This window comes from Meleagris gallopavo, chromosome 1 (assembly GCF_905368555.1).
Source record: "Meleagris gallopavo chromosome 1, MGAL_WU_HG_1.1, whole genome shotgun sequence".
In the NCBI taxonomy this organism is placed as follows: domain Eukaryota; kingdom Metazoa; phylum Chordata; class Aves; order Galliformes; family Phasianidae; genus Meleagris; species Meleagris gallopavo.
The window spans coordinates 23,784,171-23,797,004 of record NC_139404.1 but is presented as its reverse complement, the minus strand read 5'-3'; positions in this window follow the sequence as shown (position 1 = coordinate 23,797,004).

The following is a 12,834-nucleotide window of genomic DNA, read 5'->3' as shown; positions in this document are numbered from 1 at the left end:
TTGTCCAAAACCAGACTTTTCTTGAGAAGCTGAACTAGCAGTCTAAAATGACTCAAAGTTTATTTCCTTTCATGTAAGATAGTGGAATACACAGGAAATCCAGTGAAAAAAATCAAGGATATAATTTATTTCCCCAATAGAAGCACCTGCCATTCGATCTGACAGAAGAACTGCTTCATTCTATGTTAGATTTGTATGCTTTTGTGTCCAAGTAAAAGATGAAGTGCTGATGCAAAGATATCACAGACTCCTCTTTTAATTCTGCTAATTTTCAAATCTCTGTGAATCACTTACTACAGAACATTCCCAAAGACAATAACATTGAGTCCACAATGTTTTCTCTCGGGTGGTGAGTGTATGGTCTGTTCTGTGCTACTTGCCCTTGGGACCAGCAAACAGCATATTAGATTTAGTCTGATAAACTACCCAGAATTATTTCTTTAGCTTGTTTGAATAAAATACTCAAACTTCTCTAGTCTAAAGATTTACAAAAGCATACAATAATTTCAGTTTGTCAAGATGAATTAAAACTTCTGTAAACATTTGACATGAAGAATATAGTTCTGATATTTTAGAAGAGCAAGCTTTTTGGTATAATTTAAGGCTAAATACAAATTTTATCTTGTATAATTATATTAAAAATACGTTACTCATCAGACCAACTTACTTTTCAGGGGTAGATGTAGATGTATCTTCATTTTTTTATTCAATGGTCCTTTTTTTGTGTTTACACACACAAAAAAATGTGTCCGTAATCTTATTGAAACATATTCCCTCACAGTTGTCAAAACATCACCTCCATCACCTCCATAACAATCTAAGGAGATTGTTATAATACCTCTTAGAACAAACAGGTTTGGTTACATTCAAAATACTATGCTTCAAACTAGAAAAAAAATGCTAACTGTTGTGCAATGACCATCACTGTGAGATGAAATAGTTATCCTTTGTCTTTCATATTGATGTCAGTAGTATGATTAACAGTGGTAATAACAGCAAACTGACCCATAATACTGCAAATTTGATTGAAATTTTGTGACAAAAATAGAAGTGTTTAGCCAGCTGACCTCTAACTTACACATCAGCACACTTCTTCAGTTCTGAGGCAGATATTCTTCATTTCAGAGTGGCTGAAGTTGACAGTTAGCAAATTCAGAAATTCTCAAATAAACAGTTATAGCAAAGATTATAAATCATAGAATTGGCCAGTAAAATAAAAGAACTTCCCAGCTATCACTGCTGGACTTTTCCTTGTAAACATCCAATTTATCATTCTTTCGATTTTAGACATATGAAAGCAGAAATGTTTTCCATTTGATTAATGTGTAATAAGCACGAGCTAGATGGACATCCCATTGATTTTCTGACTGCAGGCTGCAGCCGCCTGAAGAAGAGTTACAAGAATGCTGGAATCAAACTTTTCTTGGTAATGATACTAGGAGATATAGTGCAGCAACCACAAGTAGCAGTTTGGAAGGGTCAGGATACTGGTTAACAAAAATGTCTTCTCTGGAAGAGCATCTCAAATCTGAAAAATGTCATTGAAAGAGAGCAGAAGTCTAACTGTGATAAAGGCATGCCTGAACTGATCTAGTCCTATCAATGTTCCTTCTGCAACAGGAGAAGCAAATGAGGTTTTTGCTTGATCATGGTCCAAAGTATGTCCAACTAGTGTTACTAAGATTTTGCATGGAAACTGAAATCCCATAGTGCAACATGCTAAACAGAATTTCAGTCCTACCAAATGCCCATCTAGTCTTTTCCAACTTGGTGAATCCAATAGCATATTTTGAAATTTCAGGGTAAGTATTATATGGATAGTACTTTAATGCTTCTGGCACATACTGGTTCTTGTTTATTTATTTATTTATTTTTATCTAACCATATTTAAAGCTATTTTAACAAATACATTACCAAATATGTGTTTCAGAGAATTGGGTGGGTATTCATTAGACTGACAAGAGTTATACTTTTGTATTTAAGAAGACAAAAATATAAGTTAATTTTTCAAAAGTAAAGAGCAGATGTGAAGATATGTTGCTTATCTTAAGATAGTTATCTAAAATAGGGTATATGAATTCCCTTCTGAAAATGCTGATTTCTTTTCAGAATGGAGTTTCCAACATGACTCAAACATCAAGGTTCTGAATGCCCAAACTACAGCACAAGAGCACAGAGCTTGACAGTGATTGGTTAAAAATATTTTTATTTTACACAACAGAGAATTAGAGGAAAGCAAGTAAGCTTGTGGGTTACAATTTTAGTATCCTAAATTCAAACCTTCATAACTTCAACATTAAGTATTTCTGATGTCAGTGCATTACTTTTAAACACATCAAAAAGAAGTTTTAAATTATTACTGTGTTTGGAAGCACAGACACATCAAATCATTTCACTTACTTTGATCCTAGATTTCTTTTTTTTTTTAACCTATAATGTAATTAACAAAAATTCTAAAGAAAAATTAGAAGGGAAAAAATTCATTGCTTAAACTGGCATTATAATATATAGCATATATGATATTATTACAGCAGCAATGGAGAAGAGTAAGGATGACAACAACTTTTTTTTTTTATAAAACATCTTGCATATTTCTTTGGCTGAGTCCAAGTTAAAATTTCCCTTGATCAATTATTAAACAGATTTCATGAAGGGAAGAATTCCTTATATATTCTCATTCATCTGTAATGTAAGTAACATTGATCTTCATCACAGTCATTTTGGTAGTTGGTCACAGGCATGCCAATGTATTTAGATTTTGATTGATATCAAAATAAGCAGTTCAGTCCTAAGATTTCCATTGTTGTCATGCCCATCAGACCCCTGAATTACAACATGACATTATATCCAGGTTGAAGTATGCATCATAGAGGCATCATTGCATTGTATGAGAAACACCAAACATTTGATTTTCAGGACAAGAAACTGATAAGTTTGTTGAAACTTGTCAGAACTGCAAAAATGAGGGTCACCCAACCATTTATGGTGTATTTTAATAAATCCATTCACTGTGCTGGAATCAATCACTCTTTAAATCATTGACCTGCATCTTCATATTCAAGTGATGCACACCTATAATCCAGCAAGTCAATCTTTGTCTAGCTATTTTCACTTGCAAGGGAAAAACAAGTTTAAACATTTTCTGCCAATTCTTGTGGAGTTAAAGTTAATTTTGCTATAATTATGAGAGCATGACTGAATCTGAAATTAGTTTATAGTTTTTTTTGTTTGTTTGTTGATACTGAAGTTACTTGTTAAAATTCTACATGGTCAAACTATAGTTTTAGTCTATGTCTATCATATCAGTCAATTGGAAGTTCTCAGGAAGTAATTCAGGATTAGAAATCCATCTTTGAAGTGGAGAATGTATAGGCCCTCCTGTTGTCTAATGAAATCCGTTTTCACGCTGTGAGACAGGCAATTTTATTGCAAATCTCAGTGTATTGAACTGGCATATCACGCATGTGTTTGATAGACATTTGGCACATATGTATGCAAATGTTGCAAAGTAGGCAGCTGACAGAGAAAAAGTGCCAAAAGAAGGCAGTTTGTTTTGATTTTCTGTATCTTAGCCATCTGAGGAGTCAGATACTACTGAGAAGAAATAAGAATAAGAACAACTAAGGCTATTTAAAGAAACTAACAGTGACTGGGAGTACAAACCTGCAACACATGGCTTTTACTGTTTATTGATTTCTTCTTACCAGAAGATTTACTCTCTGTGCTTCTGAATTTTACTACTGATTAATATAAAAAACCTTGATCACATTTACTGAATATATTCTCATTCCCTTTTGAGGAGTTTGGCTCTCACAGTTTTGGCATTTGGGTCCATTGTATAGAGTATGCTACTGTGATGTTCCAATGTTATGCGTGTATATTATTGAGTTAGTATTAGTTTGGAGTTGTTAATATATAGAGAATCCTACTGAGGTGAGCAGCTCACTCTAAGAGGAACAGCAGGGGATGCTCATAAGCAAATAATGAATCCCAGTGGAGATACAGCAGCACAAATAAAGAAAGAAGCAGAACTTTCTATACTAGTTCATTCAGGAACATAACCCAAATTTGTTATAAAAAGAGAAAGAAGTGAGAGTAGGGAAATAAAAATAGACTTAATGTGTCTAATCTATCTGTAATAAAGTCTTCAGTCAAAGTCTATTTTTAAGATGGGATCAGCACTGCATTGCACAATGCAGTGCATAAGAGTATTCAAAAGTGTAGATTAACAGCTCTGAGTTTCAAAAGTCTGACATTACCCTCTCTATCAGAACAATATAGTCACAGAACATGAATATTCTAATATTAGGGGGGGATAAAATAAAAGAAAATCCTGTCAGAAGACTGGAAGTCTAAAAGAAGTCACAACTGACTAAATGGTGCTCTTCAGAAAGGGAGTGTTGCATAGAACAAAACAGGCCAAGCAGATTTTTCATGCAGTGAAACAACCTGTCATTCTAAAGGAGGGAGTAGGTGGGGCATAAGCAAGTGAATTTCACCCAAGAAAAGACATCTTCCCTTTCACAAGAAAGAGATTGCTTCTGAGCATTTTCTTCTGAAACAAAATGAAGATAGTGAGGACTGCTGCAAGACAGATTTAATACAGTTTCATGAACACAGTCTAGCTTATTCCCCACGGGGAAAAAATTAGTGACCAAGGAGCATATTTTCCCAAAGAAGTTGAAATGTATGCATCCTTGTTTCATTAAATCAATTGTACAAACACAAAATTCAATTGGAATTGTGTTTTCTTTTTTGTTCTCTAGCTTGCTCAGAATAAAAGCTGTCATATGTCTCAGTTAGAGCACTTTTTATTATATATATCTACCTTTATAAGATGTAGCTATATACACAGATGAGTAAAGTCAATGCACAGATTTTAGCAAGTGAGACTATTTCCTTTCTGCCTTGCAGCTAGCAGAAAGATTTCCTTCAAGAAACTTACTCAGTCTTTCAGCTTGTGGCTGTGAAGCTCCAATGTATTTCTAGTGATTTTATCACTTACTCTAAATTAAAAATATTCAAAATGTCTAGTAGAAGTTACTTGCAAGGACTACTTTTGCCTTATTTTACTACTTATTGTAGCAAATAATCAGTGCAAGCAGGAGAGCAGAGACCATGTTGGTGACCTGTCTTGTCTGATTGATCGGTAAGTACTGTTGAAATGGGCTGTGTTAACTCCATGAGTGATTTTAGCAAACACAAATTGTAAAATTGCTCCACATTTTCTGTTCCCAGAGCTCTGACTTTCAAACATGACAAATACAGCTACTGAATTGACATACTTTTCTGATGAAAAAGTATGATGTATTTTACTCTTGATGTCTTTGGTATGTCTGAGAGTTGGTGGTGGCAAAACATCTATTGCACCTCTATAATAGAATGAATCTCACGGCTAATAAAATTCCCAATTAAAACTATGGTATCCTGTCTATAGTAACAGAATAAAGGAAGAATCTCCAAATCTGCTGCTTGAATTTAGCACAGGAAAGCCTTGTCACATTGCTTCAAATATCTTACTTAACAGAAAGGCTGGATGAGAGCTACTTTTATCTTTTGAACTAAATTAACTGGTAGTGTAATCAATGCTTCATGTCCTTAACTATATTGAAGGAAGCACAGTTCCAGAAATACTGAGAAATTCTGAGCCTTAGTCTGTATTTTCCTGAATGTGATTAAATGCCTTGAAGGGACAGTTTTAGCATTAATGTGTTCAAGGTGATTAAAGCATGTTTTCAGTAAACAGTTCTCACAAGAACTTGAAATCAGATACTTGATCATAGATACTTGAAAAGACAAGTTTGATCAGAAATCGCTATATGCCAAAAATAATTAAAACTAGAAAGTAAATAAAAGTTTACTATGATTCACATTTACAGTAATTGTATCACTATTTTATGTCAGTCTCGTAGTTTCACATTAAACAGTCTATTATCATCATCCTACAAAGAGGTAATTTAATTTTATCTAAGAGGTTTTCTTCTTGGAAAGCAGCTTTGATAGAATTAACTTGAAAAAAGTAATAATCATCCTAGAATGAAACTCAAGAGGCATGTTTAAAAATGGCAGGCTGTGCAATAAGTAGAGAGAATAACAGAATATAGATTTCACAGTTAAAGGGTCATCTCTTTAATTAAGAAGTCTTAGTCCTGGGATGGCAAAGAAAAAGTGAACAAACCTCATATTACTTAGAAGTAAACAATAAATCCATGCACCAAAGTTATTTGGCCAATTCATTTCTTCTCCATCACTCTGTGTTGTACTAAGAAAATCACAGACCCTGCGAGCTATAAGATTTCTTGGAAACCTTTTCCAGTGCTGTTGTACATTTTCACTTTTGGATTACTTCTCAGATATCCTGAAAGAAATTGAGTATATAACATATGTTTTCTAATTATCATCAAAAAGTATGGGAAGTTAAATTACAAACAGTCTGAAATATCACTGGGCTACTGTAATTACAAATTGCTCAGTGTTTCAGTACCATCAGATTCCTCTGGCATCCAAAGGAAAATGTAAATACTTGGGACTATGTTTACGGAAGCAGGATTTAAAAAAAAAAAAAAAAGTTATACTGTAGTATAACAGATGTATCAAAAAAATGGAAAAAGATGCTTTTTTGTTTGTTTCCACCTGTAATAGTTGATCTTTTTTATGCAATCAGTTTTGGAACACGAATGTCACAGATACACAAAGACTGTTGTGTTTTACTTTATCTACAATTTTGTTCATTTCAGTGTAGCCACATGAAACCACGTACGTGACTAGAAGTAGCAGTCCCTTCTGAAATATGTGACTGAACATATATTGTGCATACACATCCAGTGAATTTTTAAACATTATCATGAAAACAAATTTGCTGTGATCATTAATGACAGTGAAATATTAGATGAAAATTAATAAGAAAAGCATAAGAATACCAGCATCTTCAAATTCATTTTGAATTAATATTCTTGTTACTTATTCTTTGTGTTTCAGATATTAATAATTTCATCAACAGATGCAAAAGCTGTTCATGGTAATTCCAGAGACTGTGGATCTTGCGTGTTCTCCACTGTGCTCATGCGTTAGACTTTCTGCCTGCAAAAGCTACTGTTTCTCTTGTTAGCATACCATTGTGGCTTAATAATTACTATGAATGCCCAACTAATTCAGTTTCAAGTCTTCTTTGGCTACTCCTCTGGCACATGCTCTTTTCATTGCTCAAGCCCTAACTGCTCCGGCTGAATAATTATAAGCAAATTTAGAACTTAAATCTTGCAGAAGAAGCAACTCAAGACTTATTAAGAAAATCTATAAAACATTCCTTTTCTTTTGTAAATTCTACCAGATAATGCTAAATCTAGTTGTATTTCTTTATTAAGGATTTTTTAATTAAATGAAGTTTCTCTGTAACAGGTTTTTAAGATGGCACTAAGACTCAGTAATGGTGTAAACTGGTGATAAATAAGGAAACTTTCCAATTTTCAGGGCAAAATTGGGGTTCTCAGAGCTCCTCTGTATTGCTTTGGAGCAGGTGGAAGAGAATAACTCATAACTTACATCAACCTGTTCAAGAAAAAATCTACTGCTCTTATCCACCATTCTACCCAGCTCCCAACCAGTTGTTCAGAGGAAGAGACCAATGAAAGACTCTTCTTTTCCAGTCATGGCTACAATATAGGTTGCAGACCTGTAAGAGAAAGACAGTGTTTTGCCTGGGAGAAAGTGACAAACTTCAGCATCTTTAGCACAAATGTTTGGAAAAAATTATTTATTACTACTTTTTTAGTAATACTGTAATGTGAATGAGAAAATATAGATTCTCAGCCACTCTCTAAAAAAGCAAAGCCTTAAAACAAAGAAAAATTACATTAGTGTAATTTCAGATCAGAGTGTAAAACTGTAAATCTGCTTTAATTGGATTATATTGCATGTAACTGTGACAGCAACAGAAAGCAGCCATACTGAAAAGGATGGGGAGTGCATCTGGGATGCTGAGTCTGTGTGTATCATTATATAGCAAAGTCATTGTCAAACACTGGATACGTCAAGCTGTACTATAGGTCATTTATTTACTACTGACTTTGGAGATGATTAAGTTGTTGAACAAGCTTCCATCTCAGATCTCATAAAGGGAGGCATGTTTATAGGAGCAGTAAGGTTAAAAGAATAGTGTACTCAGTATACTGTGAATGATGACCACTGAGGGGAAGCTTGAAGCGGGTAATGCATTTATAATCTTTTGGCACCATTAATTTTAATTTGAAACTCACGTCTGAAAGGCAAATTCAAATGAGCACATAGAACTTTGGAGAAAGTTCCCCCGGAGCCTGAAACTGCATGGAACAATGAGGAAGGATGAAACGTTGGACATTAAATATTTCGAAAACTTAAGCAAATACCCTCTGTCATTCAGATATATCCTGGCCTCCCCTTTCTGTTAAGCACTTGGGAACACCATTACTTGCCATGGTGTTTTGTGAGAAATGATAGATGTTCTATGCCATGTGAGCAGGAGGCCCCAGGGCCAGGGATGTCATCACCCTTTTCAAAACACTGCCTTAAAGTAGATGAGTGTATTAGTGTGTAAATTCAATTATCTGACTGTGATGGGTGCAGCCCATAGAGCTGATGAAGCAGTTCCTAAGGGTTCCTAATCAGCTGCTTCTTGCCTTTCACACTCAATTGTTTTACATCACTTACATGGAGAGAAACAAAGTGTTTGTGTGAAAAAGGGTGTAGGAAAGGAAAAAACTCTCTGTAAAGCAACACCTAACGTTCAAGTAGATTAAGTGGTCAGTTGCTAGCTCCTGTGGATGATAAGGCTACAACAGCTTAATCAGACTTGTAATAATCTATGTGAATAACGTAATATATCTCAACAGTACCAGATGTAATATCTCAATCACTAACATATGACACTGAGGTAATTTATGTACCAGCACTTAAATAACAAGAACTTAGACTTCATTTTTCTGTCCTGTGAAAGGAGAATGATGAATCTCAACAGTTTTGACTGATGAGTTAAATAATTGTAATGTATTAAAGTGCACTTCTATCTGCCAGAAATAATATGCTGAGATGTTACTGAATAAAATAATTTTGGTAAAATATCAGCGTATGAAATATAATTTTGAAGAAAGTAAAGCCTAATGTGCTTATATTATGACACATTGGTGCTACTTAGTGCTCAATTTTTCCTGAAAATTAAAGAGTATTTAATTTTATATCAAAATGAATTCAATTTTCCTGTTTTTAATAATGAATTTTATCTTGTTTGGTACATGAACCAAATAAATAATTATTAATATATCTCTGCTTTACTAGTATTTTAATTACATATTTTCTTCATAAAGCGTAGAGGGAGTAGAGTCTTGAAGCACTGACAGGGTTGTGAGTCCACACTGCCTGTGGAGCTGAGGCAGATTCATAAATGTATAGGCAATTCTGAACCTTAATTACATCTCATAACTGTTTAACATTTTCTTAACGCTATTCAATATAGTAGCAGGAAGGAAATATGGAAGCTTTTTTGTTTGTTTGTTTGTTTTTTAATTTTGCTGACTAGAAACCATCACCAAATAATTTTTTAGAGGTAGTGCTGTTATGATTGACAGAAATTTCCCTATAAACTATTATTCTGCACAAGTAAAACAGGAGTGGAATTAAGTCTGAGAAGGAGGTGAGAAGCGTCGGTTTAGGACTTGCCTTTTTGTGTCCCACTGCTTTAATAAATACTTTTTTTTTTTTTTAATAGGCAACAAATTAATTCTCCCCTAGGTGAGTCTTTTTTTTTCCTGTAATGATAGTTGTTCACCCTGTCTTTATCCTGACTCATGACCTTTCACATTCCTGTCCATTTTCTCCTTCCATCACCAAGGAGGAGCGTGAGCGGCTGTGTCTGCACAAAGATGTTAGCCAAGGCAAATCCACCAAAATGGTATTCTTCAAAATACTATTTCTTAGAGCTAACAAAAGGTGGAGAAAAAGGATAGATAATCTTACATTCCTTCAGATGCTAGGAATCTCACATTGTGCAGCATCAGATAGTGTAGGGCCCTATCCACAGAGAAGTTCACTAGAACATAGAGCTCCAACAAGATTTTCTTAGAAGAAAACAGCTCTATTAATCATTTCTACTTTCAAGCAAAAGGATATTCACTGAGAACTTGCAGGTATTGTAATCACTGGCACCAAGTGAGAGCTATCTACAGCTCTTCCATTATGGGTAATCTTCAGAGCATGTCCTGAAGTCAAGGTATTTGTGCAGCACAGCACAGGCCTGAAGTTGGCACAGCTATGTATTCAGGACAGTGCAGCATAGCACAGGCCTGCCTCTAATCAGATTAGCAGCTATGCAGATCATCAACTCTAAGGCGTAAAATGGTCAGGATGACTGACCCTGGTCACTCAGAAGAGGCAGATGTAAATGAAAGATGCACTGGGACAATGGATTGTGTTGGGTTAGCCCTGGCAGACACTTGAACACTTACTCAGCCCCACCTAGCAGGAAAGGCAGTGAAACTTCATGGGTAAAGAGAAAGACAGAGACACTGCTTACAGACTTGGTAAGATTAATTTATTCCCAATTGAAATATATTTGAGTAGTGAGGGAAAAAAAAAAAGCAAACATTAAAACAATACCTTTCCTCTCTTCCCTCCCAGGCTCAGGCTCAGCCCCAGTCCTTCACTCCTCTCACTCTTTTCATGCCATGAGCAGCCCAGGAGGGGCTGGGGTCAGATACATATGTTGTGCTCCAGCACGGATTTCAAATGGGATGAAGCTCCTTTAAGACAACTGCTCTCTGTTATGTGTTCTCCATGAGCCACATTTCCTTCAGGACATACTCATCTGCTGTGTTGTGCATCCCCTACAGGCTGCACTGACTATCTGCTCGAGTAGAGTCTCTCCAGCAAGCAGCAAGAACTACCTGCTCTGGCTTCTGGAGCACCTCCTTGCCCTTCTCTGACCCTGGTACTTCCTCTGCTGCTTCTCACTCTTTCTTACCACCTTCTCTGTGTCTGGCATTTTCCTTTACCTTAGCTACATGCCACCATCTTGGCTGGTGGAGTTCAGCTGTGCTGGGGCTGTTAGATTCAGCTGGAGCTGGCTGTGTCCAGGACAGGGAAGCCCCTGGTCTGTGCTAACTGAGACCACCTCTGCAATGATCCTCAGAATATCTGGGCAGGGTACGCAGATTCCAAATACACATCTGAGCGTGTCTTGCTGTAGGACTCTGGCCTCTCCATCATGCTGAAGGACATTTATCCTTTGCTTGTATGTGAGCACACAAGTAAACAGCCAGCTGTTTCTGGTGCATGGGATCATGCAGCAAGAAATAAAGGCTCTATCTCAAGTTTAGCAGTGGTGAAGTGCTGCCACGCAGATGATTGGTTGTTGTTTTACTGTTACTGCTTATTTTAGCAGTGGGATTATATTTCAGCTCTAAATTTCTCTTTGCACTTCTTATCCAGAGCATTTTTTCTTAACTTGTCAAAAGTTTAGATCAAAATAACTTATCATTCTTGCCCTTCTCCATTCACTATGCCTGCCCATAAGCTTATTTATTTTCTGAGAAAACGTGTTAATACACACAAGATTCTTCTCTGCAATACAAAGCCTTTTTCAGTACACATCACGTGTAGACTCAATACACTCTCCAGCAACAAAGAAGCTGTTGATTATTGCCCTGCACAACTGTGGCAGCTGCATTAGTTCCATTATGTAGCTTGCAATAGTTTCATGACAAATTAAAAATACAGGTCATTCAAAGGACTAATATTGTGAGATCAGCATGCAGAAATTTGAAGCTCACCTGAATTCAGTAATTAAACAGTGCCACTTCATACTCCATTCGAAAGCAAAAAATCACTATAATTAGGAGTGTAATTCTGTCTTAGCAATTAGGCTATGGCTGATGTGTACACATGACTATGAAAATGATAAAAATGTTTTATGCTGTTGCAATTTGTTTAAATGTTTAGTGCTTATTAGTGATTTTCCTGGCCATGGGAAGTGTTAAAGCATGGAACAACTTGTCCTTTTTAAATATTACTTAGTGTGCAACGAGACTGATTCAAAGACCACTAAAGTTAGGACATTCTTTTCATTTTGTGGAATGTACTAGCCATGATTAAATGTTTATCTTTGGGTGGAATAGTACAAATAAACATTCTTACCATGGTGATGTTTGGAGGCAATAAGCATGATTTGGTCTATTTTACACCCTGATCAAGTTAGGAGAGCATTAATGATGCTGATGAGCCTCCCTTTGGAGAAGAAACAGGGTATTGAAGAACGGTGAGGCTCCTGTTCAAGCAGGTTGATATGCTGTGGCTTTCTTAGCCTGGTGAAGGATCTCAAAAAAAATAGTTCTTCTGTTCTGGTAAACCAAAGGAATATACCACGTAAGAGAAGCCACTCATAAAGAATGTTGAGGTCTCCTTTCTAAGATACTAAGCTCCATCTCCTCCTTTCTTTACCTGAGAGAGTTTCCTGCTTGTCAGTGCAATTTTGTAAACGTGGCATATGGGATTATGGAGATGAGAGCAGAGTGCTGGAGACAGAAGCTAATGAAAAGCTAAAATTACCATAATCTGCCCTGATAAATCATCACCTGGGTAAACATCAAGGAGGGAGACCATCTGTTTATGTGTGAGAACAGATGAGAAATGCTGAAAATCAGAATAAGGTTGTAAGTAAGCAGAAAAGAAAGGTTTCTGAGCACGCTGCTATTAACAGTTTTGTCTTTAACTGGTTTAAAGAGTAAATGTCATGGAATTATCTATAGAACTGTATGATTTGGCTGCAGGGATCTGGTTTCAATTGCTAAAGACGTTCCTTCCAATCTT